Source organism: Vidua chalybeata, chromosome 27 (genome assembly GCF_026979565.1).
Source record: "Vidua chalybeata isolate OUT-0048 chromosome 27, bVidCha1 merged haplotype, whole genome shotgun sequence".
In the NCBI taxonomy this organism is placed as follows: Eukaryota; Metazoa; Chordata; class Aves; order Passeriformes; family Viduidae; genus Vidua; species Vidua chalybeata.
Window position 1 is genome coordinate 1,350,661 of NC_071556.1, and position 18,304 is coordinate 1,368,964.

Below are 18,304 nucleotides of genomic sequence, written 5' to 3' on the forward strand. Positions count from 1 at the left end.
TGGCGCTGCTGCCCTCCCCAAAACTCAGCAAAGACCACAGAGCTCCCCTGCAGCTCCCCTGCAGCACCCAGTTTGGTGATCAGGTGGATTTAATGCGTTTTTTAATGCAGCTCCTGAGGATGCTCTAAATTTGACCTGTGAAGGAAAAGCCTGAGCTTCGAGTGCAGTCAGTGAAAAGGTTTTGGGGTTTTTTTTCCTCACTGTGTGAAAAAGGAAATCACAGACTCACAGAATCACAGAACTGGGTTGGAAGAGACCTTGGAGCCCATACAGTGCCACCCCTGCCATGGCAGGGACATTTCCTACTATCCCAGGCTGCTCCAAGCCCTGCCCAGCCTGGCCTTGGGCACTGCCAGGGATCCAGGGGCAGCCACAGCTGCTCTGGGCACCCTGTGCCAGGGCCTGCCCACTCTCAGAGGGCAGAACTTCCCCCATTATCCCATCTAGCCCTGCCCCCTGACTGTGTGAAACCATGGCCCAGCCCTTGCAGCGTGGAGGGAAGGATGCATCCCCCTCCTGTGACTGCAGAAGTTTTTCCCAGGGCAGGAAGGGAAGTTTCACCAAATGCCCTTGGTGTTTCTGTGCTGATCCTCTCCAGGAGACTTTGGCCAAAGCCAGAGCTCAGGGAGGAGGATCCCAGAGCAAAGCAGCCGCCACCAGGCACTGAGGAGTGCTTCACATCTCCCCAGGCCTTTTCCAGAGGCAATAACCTGTAGCAGGTGGGAGCTGGGACCACCCCCCCCCACACAGCTCACGCCAGGAGGGGACACCCACATCCCCTGGGACACCAAGAGCTTCACTCTCCTGTCAGGGGCTGAGGAGGTGAAGCTGCAGCTGGTTCTGCTGTGCAGAGAATGGCTGGGTTCGTGTTTTCTCCAGCTGCTGTGTCTGGGGTGGGATCACAGCCCAGGGACACGGCTTTGGTGGCAGCACCTGAGCCCTGAGCAGCTGGAGACTCCCCTGCCTGGCCGTGCTCAGCCCTGGGTGCTGCTGGGTCCCCTGTGGGCTCCTCCTCAGGGTTTAATGTTCAACTGGAGCAGGATCTGCCCAGGAGCCTGCAGCCCCTGCCTGCCCTGCATCTGTGGTCAGGATGAGCCCCTCTGGCAGATAATGATCCACCAAGGGATCAGCCACAGAGCGTCGCTTTTGAAAAGAGCTGAAAAGCAAACAGATATTACCAAACACCCACCTTTTAGAAAATTTAAAAATACTGATGTACATAAAAGAATTTATATACAAATTTATATTATATATATAATATTAAATTATATATAATCTTTATATATCTCGATATAAATGTATCTACAGATGCTTTTACAGGTGCAGCTTTTACTTCTGCACTCACAGGGGAAGCAGCCAATCATACTGACCAACATTTTTTACAAGCTTTTCCCTCACCGGGTGTACCCTAAGAAGTAAAACCAGACAATGGCCCCACATACACAGCTCAAAAATTAACCACAACAGAGCACCCAGATTAGGTGGATCCCAGCCCCACAAAGACCTCAGTGGACCTGGCAGTGCTGGCGTAGTGACTGCATGCAATGCTCTTGGAAGCCCTTTCCAACCTTAATGATTGTGTGACTCTGTGATTCTATTCTGGTCCTCCCACATCTCCAGCTCAGCAGCCCTGGCACCTGGGTGGGTTTGAACAGACAGGTGTCTGCTAAGGAAGGCAGGAGCCTCCCCTGAAATGGAAAATGTAACTCCCTTCCTCTGAATTATTATAATTTTGAAATTAAGGGGCTCTCAGGCAAAGATATGGGAGTAAGAATAACAGTTCTTTACTAGGGAAGAAAATAAAAATAAAATTAAAAATACAGTAATAAAAAACAACAATGCCAGAGTCAGAGCAGGCCCTGGCACCCTGTGGGTCAGGGTGTGGCAGCAGTGCCATTCCATGGGGGCTCAGCCCTCCTGCAGTGCCAGCTGTGCTTCTGCTGGAGCAGGATCCTGGACAAGGCTGGAGTTTTCCTCTGAAGCTCCAGGGCTGGTGTGGATGGGCCTGGGCTCCCTCTGGGAATGCAGTGGGGCAGAAAGCTGCTCCTCTGGGAATGCAGTGGGGCAGAAAGCTGCTCCTCTGGGAATGCAGTGGGGCAGAAAGCTGCTCCTCTGGGAGAGCAGTGGGCAAAGGCTGCTGTGCTGTTCCAAGGTCAGATTGTATCCAGGTAGGAATGCTTGGCTCCTCCCCTGGGTGGAGCATCTCCCATGGGATGATGGAATTTTCTCAGCCATGCAGGGACACTCACTGGCCATGAGCAGAAGATAATTAATAATTAATGGCTCATTAACAGAAGAGATCTCCTGGAGGGAGGATTGGCTGTGGGAGAGATAAAGAAAACTGCCCAATGAACAGAAATTAACTGCCCCACCTCTGACAGATGGGAAATAGAATTCACACCCCCATTTCCAACTTAGGACACCTGCTCAGCATCCCAGCCCCTCTCCCAGCATCTCCTGTCTCCAGCAGAGCCGAGGGATGCAGGAAGGCCCTGACAAACAAATGGGACATTTGGTGCCATCAGGAGTTCTCCTTCCAACCCTCCAGGTGATGCCATTTCACCTCCCCCGTGTCACTGTTCAGCTCCTGTGCTGACACGTGAGGGGTTTCTGTGTTACCCCTTTAATGGAGGGGAGAGAAAATACTGGGGCCTCCGACCCCCCGGGAATAAATTCATACTGCAAGATTGATTCGATTTTTTCCCTCCTTTTTCCTGATTCCTGGAGCCTCCTGGGTAACAAAGATTAAGCTTCAAGCCCTTCTGATATTACTTTGAAATGCAGAAACCTTCAGAAAAAGAGACTAAATCTTCCCTCCTCCTGGAAAATGGCAAATACCTTTGTGGATGGGCAAGTGCTTGGCTATTTGCTCCTTCTCCCACCCCCGGGGTAAGCAAGCCCCACGGCTCACAAACACCCCCGGGGCACCACACACCCCTGCACCTGCCCAGAGCTCCCTCTGGCTCCCTCTCACTGCTCAGAATTCAGACTCACTCCTGTAAGCGGGGCTGAGCTGTGGCCAGGAGCACGGGCAGCAGCCACCTTCATATCAGATCAATTAATTATCAGCCCTGTTAGGATGAAGCTGCTGAAATGTGGGCTGGGAGAGCTCAGGAGTGCAGGCACAGAGCTCTCATTTCCCCAGGCCCATAATGGCAGGAGACAGCCCTGCCTGTGATCCCAGTTTGCAGTGGTTTTGGTTTGTTAATTTGAGATTTTGTTAATGTTGAGTTTTTTTAGCTAATGAATTAAAGAGTGTGGTGGGTTTGGCGTTGGTTAATTACTAATGTACCTGTTTTTTGTTGTGAGATAGGACTAGGAGAAAGATAAAGTAGTGGGGGTACAGGAAAACAGAAAGATGCTCTTAATTAACTCAATGGAATTATAAAATATTACAAAGAAAATAACAACATGATAAGTTTACTGGAGAAACTAAAAAGAGTATAAAAAGGGTATTATGGTTTTTTTGGGGGGTACAGGATCTTACATGTAAAACCATGACACAGTTACACCAGTATAAACCTGGAGCAGCTCCAGGTGTTTAACTGGTGTCACCTGGGAATGGCCAGGCAGAGCAGCATCCGGCCCTTGGGATGGGATCCTGGTCCTCCCTGTGGCAGCAGCTCCTCAGCTGGGAGAGAGCAGGGGCTGGAGGCTTCGCTGTGCATGAGGATGGAGGTGGAAATTCAGGATATTTAAGGAAATTGAGGGGAGAACAGATAAAGCTGAGGCACGGGGAGCAGGAGATGGAGAGTCCTGACCCTGGGGGGCTCCTCACAGCAGGGAGGGGAAGGAAAAGGGAGTGGAGATACAGGAGGAGGCACGGTGTTGGGTTAAGTCCTTTCCTGAATTAGAGATGGGGTAACTGAGAGGTGTTTTAAAACCTTTTATTCCATTTTCAGTCTCGTGTGAAGGGTGAGATAATACAGATGTTATCATTCACACCATCACAATCAGAAGATAATTGTGACAGAAGATTGTGTCTAATCTCTTCCCCGTTCAAGAGAAAAACGTAGGAAATGGATTTGTAGAGAATTCTCAAAGCCTGACAGAAAGCTCACATAGTGTGCACCTGGATGAAAACTTTCTATCAAACTTAAAATTCTCTACAAATCCATTTCCTACAGCACGGGAGCAATGGAGTGGAGGGGGGACAGGGACAGGGACAGGGCAGCAGGTTTTGATGTGGCCATGGGGTGTTTGTTCTCCAGGCTCTTGGGCTGCAAAGGGCTGGGCACTGCAGCTCTGAGTAGAGGGCAGCTGCGAAAGTCCAGACAACTGAGGGGTTTTGTCAAACTGTTCAAGACAATTTTTTGCATGCCTGGGAGCTGCCAAGTCAAGTTTTTGTCACTTGTGTTATTTAGGGCTTTTCCTCGGTCTCAGACACACAGTTCCTTTACAGTCAGGTCCTTCAAGCTCGGTGATGTCCCCCAAAATGCCATCCTGGGCTCCTTTGTTTGACCTCAGAGTCCTGGACCAGCCCAGGCTCCTCCTTGTCTGGTTCCACTCCCAGACTGGGCATCTCCCTTCAGCAAACAAAGCCTCTCACAGCCAAGGCCAACTTGGCTGCTTCCTTTTCCTCAGCATCCCACAGCTCTGGACAAGTCCTTCCAGCTCTTTGCCAGCTTTGCTGCCTGCCCTGGCAACTCCAAAGAGATCATTTCCCTGCCCCCAGCCCCTTCCCCAAGGCTGGCCTGGGTTACATCTCCCTGCCAGGAGATTTAACTACCCCTTTCCTCCCCTGGAGATCTGGAGGAGATTCCAACTGAAGTCCAAACTCTTGGATGTGCTCACTGCCATGTCAGCTCTGGACACGAGGCTGTCCCTGGAAAAACTCCACGATTTCCATGCCCCATCCCTGGACGGGGCTTGGAGCCACCTGGTCTAGTGGAAGGTGTCCGTGGCACAGGGATGGAACTGGATGAGCTCTGATGTCCCTCCCAACCCAAACCAGTCTGGGATTCCATAAAAATTCCCTTTGAAAGACCTTGCCATTGAGTTTTGGCCATGCCCAAGGAAGCTCAGGGAAGTTGGGAGCCACATTCACCATGTGTGTCCACAGGTCACTGCTCTCCAAAGCCAACCTGGAATTTCAAGGCAGGGACTTTTTTCCCCTCCAAACCCTCCCAGGCTGAGAAGGTAGTGATATTCTGACTCTATTTTCTATCAATAAAGTTTATTGTCCTTTTCTCGCAAACCCTTCAGCAATTAAAAAAAAAAAAAAAAGAAGAAGAGGAGGAAGAAGAAGACAAAGGGAGTTGATGTTTGACTGCTGGGCTATCACTTAAGTCCTTGTTCCTGTTTACTCAGGACTTATTAGAGCTCATTCAATGCCTATAGCATGGCTGGATCAATACCTGCTGGGAGCAAGAGAGATTCCGCTTGGCCACTGTAGCCCATGTTGCAGAATTGATCTGCTTGGCTGCTGCAATCTGAAAATCCATCTTTTTGCGCTCCCTGCCTCTCTCCGCCGCGGGTTGCTAAGCAACAGGGGCTCCTTGGGATGGCCATTGGCCAGCGCTGCGGCCGAGCCGTGGTCCTCCCTGGTCACTTGGCCACTTTGGGCTGCGAGTCCTCCTCCAAGGCTGGCTCCGGGTGGCGGGGAGGTGGGGAAAGGGCAGGGAGGAAGGGAAGGGGCTGGGGGGTGGCGAGAGGAGGGACGAGGAGAAAAGGGAAATCGATATCACCTCACATTTAACCTTTCTTTAAAAAAAATCTTTGAGGAAACTCTATTGACCCATTCCTTATCACTTCTCGCCACCGCAGCCTCTGCACCAGGCTCCGCTGCCCGCACGCTCCCCAGCACCGCCTCTTTTTAGGGCACAGCACAGTCCTGTCCTCCCTTCTCCCTGTCTCCCTCACCTTGGCTGGACACAAAGTTATGCCAGGTTAGCTAAAGGTGTCTTTTTAAACTGATTTCATTAAACTGGGGCAAAACCTTTGTGCGGATGTACTGGGATCAATGTAAACCCCATTTGCATCGATTTCGCTTCGCTTTGGTAAAGGAATCGAATTATACAAACCAATACCAACCTGCTTTAAAATGATTTAAGAGTGTCTACACAAGACCAATTTTGGCTTGCAATTTTGTGTGTAGACAAGGTCCATCCCTCCTCCCAAAGAGCCCTTCATTAGGCAAATCCTGATGGCCACGGGAGGCTCGGAGCTCTGGCTCCCATGGCTTCCCCAACAGTGAAATCTTTGCAGCTCATCCTAAAAGTGGTGCCCAGGTTTTGCTGCTCCTCCATCAGATGCAGTTCAGGGCTGGGGAGGTGCTTTCCCAGGTGCTGCAGAGTATTTTCTGTGCAGGTATTGATGCTGCTCTGGCTCCACCCCGCTCCAGATGGAGGCACCTCATGTGTGTCCGTCACTGCAGTCCCTGCAGGAGGTGGAATTTAGAGCCCAAACTCTTCCTAGCAGAGTTTGCAACCCTTGTTTTGTGATTATCTCACGTGGACAGAGGGGTCAATACTGGACCACAAGTGCTCCCAAGTGGATGTTTCCCCTTGGGAGATACCCATGGGAAGTGGCTTCATTTCCACAAGTGCAGGTGGGTTCCTACAAAAGCTGGGGAAAGCCACATTTCTGTGGGGTCCTCAAACCCAGCCCCTTTGATCAGCTCCCACAAGAGGTGATTCACACCCAGAGATGCTCCCCAGATGGAAAATGGGCTCCAAGCTCGGGGGAGTTCTGATCCCAACCCTCAGCCATCAGCACAACCTCTGACTCCAGTAAAGCCCAGGATCCCCCACACTGGCACATCCACACTGGCACGGGGCCAGCTGTTCCCTGGGTCACCCCTTTGATTAATTTTGGGGTTCAACACTCAAGTCTGGGGCTCTGCATCACAACAGTTCCTGGTCAAACTGGGGGGAGAAGCTTTTTCCTGCTGGAAAGGTGAGTCCACAAGGGCCTGCCTCACATCTGGGTGGGCTCTGGCTCGCAATGGAGACGAGAAATCCACCTGGAGGGGCTTTGATCCGAACCCCTGAACACCGTGGGCAGCTTTATGGACCCTCATCTGACCTTCAGCCCAAGGAAGAAGCATCAGAGGACATGAGTGTTATTATCCCATCTTAAAGATAGATTATTCTCCTATTTTAAAGATATATTATTATACTGAAAGATAAATTATTATCTTAATGTAGATTAAAAATTCCAGTAGTTTTTCATCCTGAAGAGCTGAGCATAACTCAGGCCAAGGTAGTTACTCAGACTTTACACCCAGGCATCCAGGCAGGGTGGAATTCCCCATTCTGGGTGGCCAAAGGAAGCAAATCCTTTGTTGTGAGGAGTCCTCCTGGCTCTGCTGCTGCAGATTTTCTCCTCCTCTGCAGTTGCCTTTTGGAATTTTCTTGTCCTGCACTAATTTTTTCCACCCAGAGGAAAGGCAGCACACAAACATTGGAGGACAACCCTGGAAACATCTGAAGCCTTTCCACACCAAGCAGAGGTCAGGGATACTCCAAAAGTTTGGAAAATCAGAAAAATGTCGCTTTATCAAAAGAATCATTCTTCCAAAGAAGCCACTGCTTCGGAAATCTCCCTTTTCAAACACTTCATTGGCCATATGAGAAGAACAGGAGTCGCCAGATTATCCCACTTCAACATTTGCAAATGAATCATTTTCCTCTTCCAGCCCTGTGCAATTTTATTTTTGTTTTAAAGTCATTATTAATTTACACTAAAAGGAAATTTGAAAAACCACCTGAACTTAAATTTAGCTGCTACTCTAAAGCCTGTCAGAACCCCCTGCCTTGATTGACAATGTCTGTAACGGTTGGGGTTGCTTTATTCAATTTCTTGGGGTTTTTCCTACGTGAAGACATTCAAATTCTCATAAATCCTCACAGAAGGAGGATCCTGTCAGATCCCAAACCCCTTCTCCAAATTCCCCGGGGGTTTGAGCAGGTACTTACAGGCTCTGATGAATAGCAGCACTTCCTCGAATCGGGGCACTGATTTCCCTCTTCCCACTGGGGTTTTGGGGATATTTTGTTTTATTCACATGGTAACGGCTGCTGAATGATCACTTTACTAAGCAGCCCCTCACAAATCATCCGCCCCGGGTTCTGTGAGGACTCCCCACGCCCAGAGCAGGGCTCGGCAGGACCATTAACTGATTTTTGCTTTCACTTAGAGCTGCAGCACTGACGGCCCTGCTCGATATCTGACAAGCTCTGCACTGGCCCCCAGAGCTGAGCAGCGTCTCAGGAAACATTCCTGGTCCTCCCTGCCACTGAAACCTCCAGGACTGGTCCTCAGCTGCAGTATCCAGGCTGGGTGGAGGCTGCTCAGCACTCCTGACCACCTTTTCCCAGCTCTCTGGGTCTGAACAGCTCCAGCAGCTGCTGGATCCCAGGGGGCTGGGGCTGGGCGTGGTTCCTGCCTCGAGCCCTTGGTGGTGTCCCAGCTGTGGCCATCCCTGCCCCTGCCCCCCCCGACTGCCATGGACACCAGCCCAGTTTCATCTGGGGTTGGTGAAGGTCTCCATGGGTGCAGGGATTTGCTGCTGGGTTTGAGCTTGGAACGTGGATTTTGTAGGAAGAGAGGGAGGTGACATCTTGGGACAGAATTACCCCAGTCCCCTCCAGAGAGACCATCGAGGGTGAAACATTAACCAGGGGCCTGGCTTAACAGTTGGGGGTGTTCACTGGGGGAAGAGAAGGCTCCAGGGAGAGCTCAGAGCCCCTGGCAGGGCCTGAAGGGGCTCCAGGAGAGCTGGAGAGGGACTGGGGACAAGGCCTGGAGGGACAGGACCCAGGGAATGGCTGCCACTGCCAGAGGGCAGGGCTGGATGGGAGATTGGGCAGGAATTGTTCCCTGGCAGGGTGGGCAGGCCCTGGCCCAGGGTGCCCAGAGCAGCTGTGGCTGCCCCTGGATCCCTGGCAGTGTCCAAGGCCAGGCTGGACAGGGCTTGGAGCAGCCTGGGACAGTGGAAGGTGTCCCTGCCATGGCAGGGCTGGCACTGGATGGGCTTTGAGGTCCCTCCCAACCCAAACCATTCTGGGATTCTCTGAGAACATCAAGGAGAGGGAGGAAGAGGAGGGCTGCAAGTGGGAAGGAGAGAGACCCTTGACAATGTGACATTATGTGTTTTGCAGAATAGAAAATTCATTCTACATTTTAGGAGTAACATTGAAGGTTTTATTCTTTGGGCCCTGTTTCTAAAAGTTCCTGTTCCCTTGCAAAGCCCCTGAACACCTAAGGGACTCCTTTCAAATTCATTTGGAAACTTGGAGGAGGAAACAGAAGCTTCACCTTCCCGAGGTGATGAGTTTGTTGTGTGATTAACATGAGACAAGTGCTGAGAAGCTGAGCCCACAGCCAGAGATCCCCCCTGCCAGGCTGGACAGGTGATGGCTGCAAGGAGTGGCACTGCTGGCACTTCATGGAGTCACCTCAGTTGGAAAAGCTCTCCAAGATCTTCGCGTCCAACCATTAACCAGGCCCAGCACTAAACCATGGCCCTGAGCACACCTGCTCAGGTTTTTGGAACACTTTCAGGGACAGTGGCTCTACCACTTCCCTGGGCTCCCCACATCACAACCAAGCCACCTGATGCCTCGGGTTTAGCTTTTCTATTTTTCACATTCTGTGCTGCTTTAGTGTGTGGCTCTGGACTTCACATCAGGGGATGGGGAGCTCTCTGCACAGGGCAGGGAGACAAAACAATTCCTTCTCCAGCTGGGGACCAAGGACAAATGATCCAAATCTCAGGCCCAAGAGCACAAACAACGTGGGCTGGAGAGAGAAAAACAAGGATGGGACTGCATGGGCTGGAGCTGGAATTGGACAATTAATTCCAATGTGCAAATGGAGCAGAACTGATCAAAGTGAGAGCCCCCGTGAGCAGTTGTGGATTTTGTGACCATTTTGGTTCACCTTGGGTGCAGCCCTGGCTGGGCTCTTGTGCTGCCCAAGGTGGATCCATTGAGGCCTTTTAATAAATCCCTGCTTTATTCTTTAGCTCTGTCCAGTCTCTGTTCCAGCTCAGCCTTCACCAGGCATCACACCCACGTGGGGACCCAGGGGCCCTGTGACAGCATCTCCTCAGCAGCTGCCTCTGCCCCCAGTGGGTCCCTCCCGGTGCTGGGGGGCTCAGGGGGGCTCTGGGGGGCTCCACAGAAGATCTCCAGGGTGGTTGGATCTGGAACTTCTCTCTCCCTGCTCAGATTCCTGTGAACATCAGAGCAGCTGCTCCAGGTCTGTGGTGCTTTTCCAGCTTCTTTTTCCTTTCCTCTCTCCTGCAGCTTTTTTTGCAGCCCTCTCCACATGATTTAACTCCCAGCCCCTGGGGGTTTTCACCCACCACTCCCTTTTCCACTGACCCGAGGCCTCTCCGAGGTGCCCCATGAAGGACTCCGTGTCCAGGGGAGAAGGAAGAGCTGTGGAATAACCTGGAAAGCCGGGTGGCACCGGCTCTGTTTGCCCACTGGATAAATCCACCAGGAGCCTCCGTGTCCAGAGCACACGTGTGAGCACAGCCCTTTGCAAATGAAGAGCAGGAAACAAAAACTTCATCCATTAACATAATGACAGGTATTTCCCTGTTCTTAAGCCAGGCCTGGCCGAGCAAAACACTTAAGTACATGATTAATTTGAAGTCTAAGAGACTTAAGCACATGCTTAAGTGTTCTGCAGCCCCGGACCTAACGACAGAGGTTTCCACAGAGCAATCCATGCTCCCGACTTGTTCCAGTGGTGCTCAGATGTATGGATTAAGGGTGCCATAAACAGTTGAGATATTCTGTTTAAACAATCATTTGTTGACAAGACTATTCTAAGCCCATCGAATCCCTAAGTGATAGATGTATGTTGTCTCTCTGAGTCTCATGCTGTATCAGCCATTGATTTTTTCCAGCCTGGATGCTAAGGTAACCTTTACCTGAGAGCTTAGGCAGAAAGCCGTGGGTGTGTGCTCACCACGCCGGCTGTTTGCACGGCTGGGCTCAGCTTAACTCCTGGGCTCAGCTTTGCTGGTGGCACAAAGCTGCCCTGGGGCGCTGCGAGGGCCGGGGATGGAGGAGCAGCTCCGGTGCTGCACTGAGCCTGGGAATGGCTGTGAGATGCTCCCCTCTCCTCCAGAGCTTTTCCCAGGCTCTCCCTCCAGCCCAAACCGTGGCTCGGGGTGGTTTCTCACCTTCCCGGGAGCAGCAATCTTGTCCTACCATCCACGTCCCCACTCAGCAGCCACTTCAGGAGATGTTTCCTCCCGGAGCGCACAGGTGCCCCACTGGCTCCATCCCTGTGTGTCGGGACACCCTTCTTGGAGATCTGTTTTAATCACATTTATACACTTTAACCAGGGGAAGGAATCTATTGACAGTCTGTCTTCACATTTCTGTCAATTCTTCCGGAGACATCATTAAATCCAAGAGTGGATCTTAATTTAACGTGTTAGCTAACGGGTTATTTAATTAGTTTTCAATAACCCCCAAAAAAGTGGGGGGTGGGGAAATGGGCTAAGTATTAAGGGGAGAAAAACCCAGCAAACCAGAGAGCAGGATGATGAACACATCCAGGTTTCCCGGATCTGCAGAGAAATTGTCTCCTCAGCCCCTGCGCCCCTTCTCTCTCACAAGAAAGAGCCATGTTGCGTTTTCCCCCTCTCCCCACTGTGTTCAATAATAAATGAAAATGGTAAAAAGCAATTCATACACAGGCTAAGCGTCTGGATTTATTATCAAGACAATTACACCGAGGAGAATTCCCGGAAAATTACTCTTCGAAGTCTTTCTCTGGCACCCCCTCCCAGTTTGGATAAATACAGCAGCAATTACTGCTGCGGGAGAGAGGAGGTCACCGGGAAAGGGGTGCCAGCACCTCGTGCCCCAGCCAGGCTGGCTCTTGGGTGGCATCTGCCACCGGGGGTGGCTTTGTGCGCGGGGGGGGTGGCAGGGTTCGGTGGGAGGGGTGGGTTAGGGGGCGGTGGGTGCGCATTTCCCCCGGGCGGCTCTGTGCCATGGTATCGGCTCTGGCTGCTGCGGGAGTGGGGAACGGCCCCGGCGGGGTCTGAGCCACTCGGGACTATTCTGGTGACCAGCGCTCCGTGTCCCAAGCAAGCCCGGGTGGGCGAGGGGCATCCCAGCCTGCAGGGACCCCCTACCTGTCCCCCGGGGCAGCTGCTTGCTCTGGCTGGGGGTGGCAGGTCCCTGCCTTGTCCTTGCTTCGTCCGCGCTGGTTGCTGATTTCCCTCATCCCCATCCCTGTCTTGTCATCACTCCCGCATCATTTCCCATGTTCCTTATTCCCCCACGCCGTGTCCCCTTCCATCCTTGCCTTGTCCCCTTCCCTGTCTCGTTTCCCATTTTCCCTCACCCTCATCAGTGCCTGTCTCTGTCCCTGCCTGTCCCTTCCAGCTTCATTTCCCATTTTCCCTCAGCCCAGTCCTTCCTGCCCCCAGCGCTGCCTCCCACGTCTCCTCCCGCAGGCCGGGCGGGTCGCCACAGCCCCGGGAGGGGTGCCCCGGTACCCCGTACCCCGATACCCGCTACTCGGTACCTGTTGCGGGGCTGAGCCGCCGGGGCCCGGGCCCTCTGCCCCTCCCCGGGCGCTCTGCAGATCGCACAAGGCCCTGCCTTTCCTCTGCCCTCGGCAGCGGCCAGAGAAGGGTCCAAAGCCGGGATCTTAGCGAAAAAGCAGAGACGGCTTCTCCCGAGCCAGGTGAAGGAGCCTGAAGAGACAGGAAAATATCTGCGGGAAACAGAGAAACAGAAGGGGGGAAATTAAAAATATGTAGTATGCATTTTAAAAAATCGCATTTCTATAAAGTAAATCCTCTCGCTTTCTATATATATTATGTATAGGATATAGATTGCCGATATCGTGTATAAGATGACTGCATCAGGCTCGTGTGCTGGCGGTGCACGGGGGATGCGGCGCGGAGGAAGACCCCCGGTTCCTCCCGCTCCCTCAATGTTTTACCGGCCCCGGCCCCGGCCCCGCCCCGGTTTCTGTTTCCAACTCCCCGAGCCCCAGAGAGCTTTTGGGGCGCTCAGAGACGCGGGTTGGAAGGTTTCCAAAATGCAGAAGGAACAAAAAGTGGCAGAAGGCAGAGCAGGGGGAACAAGGACACCTCGGAGGTCCGGGGGACACCCGCGGTCCCGTCCCGTAGAACACGGGCGAACTCGTTGCGTGTGTCCCACTTGGGGACACCTGCACCCCAGCCGGGCTCGGGGATGGCCGGGCCTGACCGGGGAAAGGCAGACAGACAACGCGAGGGAGGGCAAAAATTAGGGGAAAAAAATTTAAAAAATTAAAATTCGATTGTATAATTTTTCTATCTCGCAGCTGGGCGAAATCACAGAGATTTTTCCATGCTTTTCCCTGAAAGCTCCGACGGGGTCGAGCCCTCTCCGTGCCGCTGCCAGGGTGTAAAGTTCAGCGGTGCTCTGCAGGGAACTTTTGAAAACAAATTGCGGCTGAAAGAGGCTCCCGGAGCCTCCCGGGGGTGTTCGAGGCGCGGGGGCAGCGGGGGGGACCCGAGCCCCGCTCCCCGGTCGAGGTGGGTGCGGAACCACGGGGGCGCCCAGCCCCGGCCCGGGACGCGCCGCAGCTCCGCGGGGCCGCTCCGTTCGGGGAAAACCTGCGGGGGTTACATCGAAAAGAGACACGGCCCGTCCTCAAACTGCCCCCCCGGGGCGAAATCGGATGGGAACCCCCCCGCCCCGTCCCCACTCCCCGCCGCCGCCGCGACCCCGCCGCTGCCTCCCGCTGAGTTTCGAGGCCGCCCAAAGTTTCCGGGTAAACGAGAAAAGTCTCCGGAAAGGCCGTGGAGGGGCCAGGTCACCCCCTAGCTCTCCTCCCGACCCCCACGCTTCGCTTCCCCCCGGTGCTGCTGCTTTTCCCCCTCCCAGCCCGGCCCAGGCCCGACCCACCGGGACCGGGGCGAGGCGGGCGGCGGAGCCGGCCGGGGGAGGGGGCAGGTCCCGGCCGGACCCCCGCTCCGGTCCGGTCACTAAACACCTCCTCGGCCGAATCTGCAGAGAGAATGAAATTTTTCACGCGGGTAGGGCATTAAAAAATTATATTCTATCCCGCCAAAGGGAAAGGGAAAGGAAAAGAAGTCGGGAGGGGTGGGGAAAGGGCCTGATCTTGCAGTTAAAACTGTCATAAAAATTGAAAAAAAAAAAAAAAAAAAAAAAAAGAAAAAAAAAGAAAAAAGCCTGCGAGGGCGCAGATCTCCATGCTCGGTCGAGGGGGGGCCGGAATTTTAAGCAGAAGAAGCGGTCGGTGGGGAAAGGGCCGGAGTTTTTTCTCGGCTGGATTCCTTCCCGGGGCGCAACAAACCACAGTGCAACGCGACTGGGCGCCGCCGGGAGAGTGGGGAAGGGAAAATCGCACCCGAACAGGCGGGACAGGAGGGAAAGGGGCAGAATCGCGGGGCTGGCCCAGCCCGCGGCCGGCCCGGGGGGAGCCGAGCCCCGCGGAGGGGGCGCGGTCGGGACGGCGGGGCCGGGGGCTGCGGTCCGGGCGCTGCGCCCCCCGAGCGCCTTTCTCCGTGTCCCGCTTTAATGACCCCAAATCCAGGCGGAACTTTTCCGGCGTGGTTGGTTTTTTTCCTGCTTTGTTTTGTTTTGGAAGCGAAAGCGTTTGAATCCCCTTCAAGAACCGGTATCAAAGACTCTTTTTTTAAAAGCTATTGATTGCAAAAGTCTTATTTAAACCAACACATTTTAGTTTCTCACATTTTAAAACATCATCTGGGGCCCATTGTATGGAAAATCGATTAGCAGGAATTGCCACGCTCTTTGCCTCCCGCTTGATTGTTGGAAAATCGAGACATCCATAGGCAAAGGCTGGGCTGGGGAAGGTTTGGAACAGAAATGAAAGGGTTTGCGAGGGATCTATAGGCACTAAATAATTCACCTGCCAGGCGATGGTGCTGTTATTTTGAAGCCTTAAAGAACTTTAAGGAACTTTTTGGCTCCTGGCGGGGTGTGTGGAGCCACTTTCCGGCTCCTTTTCTTCCCTTGCCCGGTAAAACCCGACGGTTTGGCCGGTGCCCGGTGCCTGCTCGGCGGCAGCACCGCCCGCGGTGCGGCCCCTCCGTGGGGTTGGTCCTGGCCGGGCCGTTTGTGCCTTCGCGCTGTTCCTAAGTGCAATGGGAAAAAAAGAAAAAAAAAAAAAAAAAAGAAAAAAAAAAAAAGAAAAAAGAAAAGAGAAACAAACTAGATTTGAACTCAAAACAGCCCTGGAGCTGCGCAGCAGCACCGGCGAGCACGGTACCTGCACGGTAGCGGCAGCAATGCCCCGGTTCTGGGGCTGCGCATCCCCGGCCGCCCCTCCGGAGCGGGCCGGCGCAGGAGCCCCGCACGGCCCGGGGGCAGCGGGGCAGGGACGGGGACGCCGAGCGCAGCTCTGGGAAGCTGGAGGGGGTTGGGGAGGGGGCTGCTGGGTCCGCGCCTCTCTGCTCCTCGCTCCGTTCCGTGGTCGCTGCGAGGATGTGGCGGGGGTGGGGGGTGTGGGGGGTGGGGGTTGCCCCGACCCCCCCCCCTCCGCACTTACCGCTCTGCGCCCCCGGGTGCCCGCACTGCCCGGCTCCGCTCGGAGCGCCGCCCGGGCGGCTGAGGAGGAGCAGAGGGAAGGGAATTAAATAGGAAGAGGGAGCTCAGGAAGAAAGAGGTGGCGAGGGAAGGAATCAATAGCATCCAGCTGGCGAATGGAGCCGGGGCCTCTCCCCCGCGCTGCGTCCCGGCCCATCGCCAGAGCCTCTGGGCGCTCCGAGGGGCTTCCCCCGGGCCGGAGCCGCCGCGCAGGCAGCGAACCCCGCGGCTCCCACGGACCGCAGCGGCTCGGCCCGGGGCCGGACCCCCACGGCTGCCCGGGGAGCTCCCGCCGCCTCCCCGCGCCCCGGCCCCGCGTGTCTTGGTGCCTCTCGCCCTAATGATATTGCATCGATCGGGGAAGGGCCGGGGGGGAGGGCAGGAGGGGGGCGCGGGGCTACCGCATTACTCAATTATGTCGCACTAATTACTAAAAAGTCTCTCTCTTTTTTGCTGTTTGCTCGGTGTGAGGCTCAGCGGAGGGCAGAGTCCAGCGCCCGTCCCGGTGGGCTCCCGGTGCCGCGGGCACGGCGGGGCTGGGGATTGGAGGGGGCGTCGGGAGCCCAGCACGGGGCCGCGGTGCGGGACGGCAGCTGCAAGGATAGATCTATCGATGGGCGGTCGATGCGCTATCGCCATTATTACACTCAATGAAACCCTTCCAGACGCGGATGCTTCATCCCTGGTTTGTTCCCCACCTCCTCCTCGCCGCTCACCTCGACACCGCCGCTCTGCACCCTCTGGCGCTGCCCGGCTCCAGGCCCCCTGCCCATCCCTGCCCGGCTCCGGCCCCGTTACCTGCCTCAAAGCCTCCCCCCCGCCCAGCTGGGTCCCTCCGTTTCGGGGGTCCTGCTCACGGCCCCCGGGCCCTCCAGGCAGGCACAAACCGAGGAGGAGGCCAAGGGGAGGCCGGAGTCCTTCCACATCCCGGCTCGGCGGGGCGCGCCCCGGCTCCAGGGGCTGGATCGCGGTGTAAGGGGCAGAAAATGGGCTGAGGGGAGGACCCCCTCCCCTCCGATCATCATCTACCCTTGCTCTCACGTCCCGGGAATTTGCCGGGCTTTATTTTAATGAACTGGGCACTTAATTGACTTCCCGGAGAGAGTGCCAGATGGGATAGAAAATTGTGGGATGGATGGGATGGGATGGGATGGGATGGGATGGGATGGGATGGGATGGGATGGGATGGGATGGATGGGTTGAGATGGGTTGACATGGGGTGAGATGGCTTGTATTAAAAGCACTGAATTTGGACGAGATGTGAAATTTGGCTGAATTACTCCCTGAGCAGGCGGGTATCCGGCGGGTCACCACGAACACCCCGGAAGGGCCGGGCCCTGCTCTCCCGCCGCTGCCACCCCGCACCGGAGCTCCCAGGTCCTCCCGGCCGCCCCTCGCCTGTGGAAGCCGCCTGGAGCCCGGCAGTGGCCGGGAACTGAGCAGTCCACGCGAGGCTGGAGGGCCCTACCCGCAGGAAGCGATGGATTTTATTTTTATTTTATTGGTCTGTTCAATAAAGCTTCGGAAACCGGCGCGTGCCGACCTGGGTGAGCAGACACGGCCGGGAAAGGCCAGAATTGCCCGGGGAGCCCAGCTCGGGATAACGGGGCCGGGGGCAGCTGAAAACCGTTCTGGAAGGACACCGAGCACCAGCCCCTCCGGTGGCCTAAAACCGGCTCACGTTGGCTCTTCATCCAGTCTTCCTCACCCTCCTTTCCTTTACTTTTCCATTTTCCTTTTCCTTTTCAAATTTCTCTTTCCATTCTCCATTTTTCCGTATCATTTTCCATTTTCCCTTCGCGTTTTCCATTTCAATTTACTCTTTCTCTTTCCCTCTCCTTCCTTCCTTCTCTTTTTTTCCTCTTCCACCACCTCTGCTCAGGGCCCTGCAGCACCGTGTGTCTCTCCAAGCGTGTCCCTGTCATCTCCCCTCCCCGTGCCAAGGCCACCTCGCCATTCCCGAGGCAGCGCCCGCCGAGGGGCAGGGGAAAGGTGGTGACGGGGGGACGCGCGTGGGGAACCCCGGGAGTGCAGGACAGGATATTTGGGGTAGACAGGGACAGCCAGGCCCTTGGGAGGGGCACGGGGTGGAGAACGGGGCAGGCAGCGGGAGCCAGGGGCGTGCTGGGGACGCTGGGCACAGGCACATCCAGGGGTGGCTGGCACAGCCAGCTGTGTGCACAGCCTGGGGCCAGCCCGATGTGCGGGGGCGCAGGTGGGCACTCGCCACCTGCAGCGCCGCCGGACGCGCGCTGGGCACCGGGTGCGGTGGGGAGGGCGCGACACCCGGTGCGGGCAGGGTCACGCCGGTGGCAGGGGTCACCCCGGCGCCGGGGGAAGGCGACCGCGGCGGGGGTCCGGGTGAAGGCGCTCCCCGCGCCCGTCCCGCCCCCGCCCCCGGCGGCACCGGGAGAGGTGCGGGGGGGCGGCTCGGTGCGCCGGGGGGGCGGGGCGGGGCGGCGCTGACGTCACGCCGCGGGCCAGAGCGAGGCTGCCGGGAGCCGGCGGCCGAGGCTCCGCAGCCGCCCCGCACCGAGCCCCGCGCCCCGCGCACAGCCCCGCGCCAGCCCCGCGCCCCGAGCCCCGCGCCGAGCAGGGCGGGCGGCGGGCGCGCCATGCCGGCCTGACCGCGGGGCGCGGACATCGATCCCCGGGCGCGGAGTCTGAATTAATCCGGGCAGCCGGCGCGGGGAGGGGGGGCGGCGGTGGAGGAGGAGGAGGAGGAGGCGGCGGCGGCGGCGGCGGGGGGGTGGGGG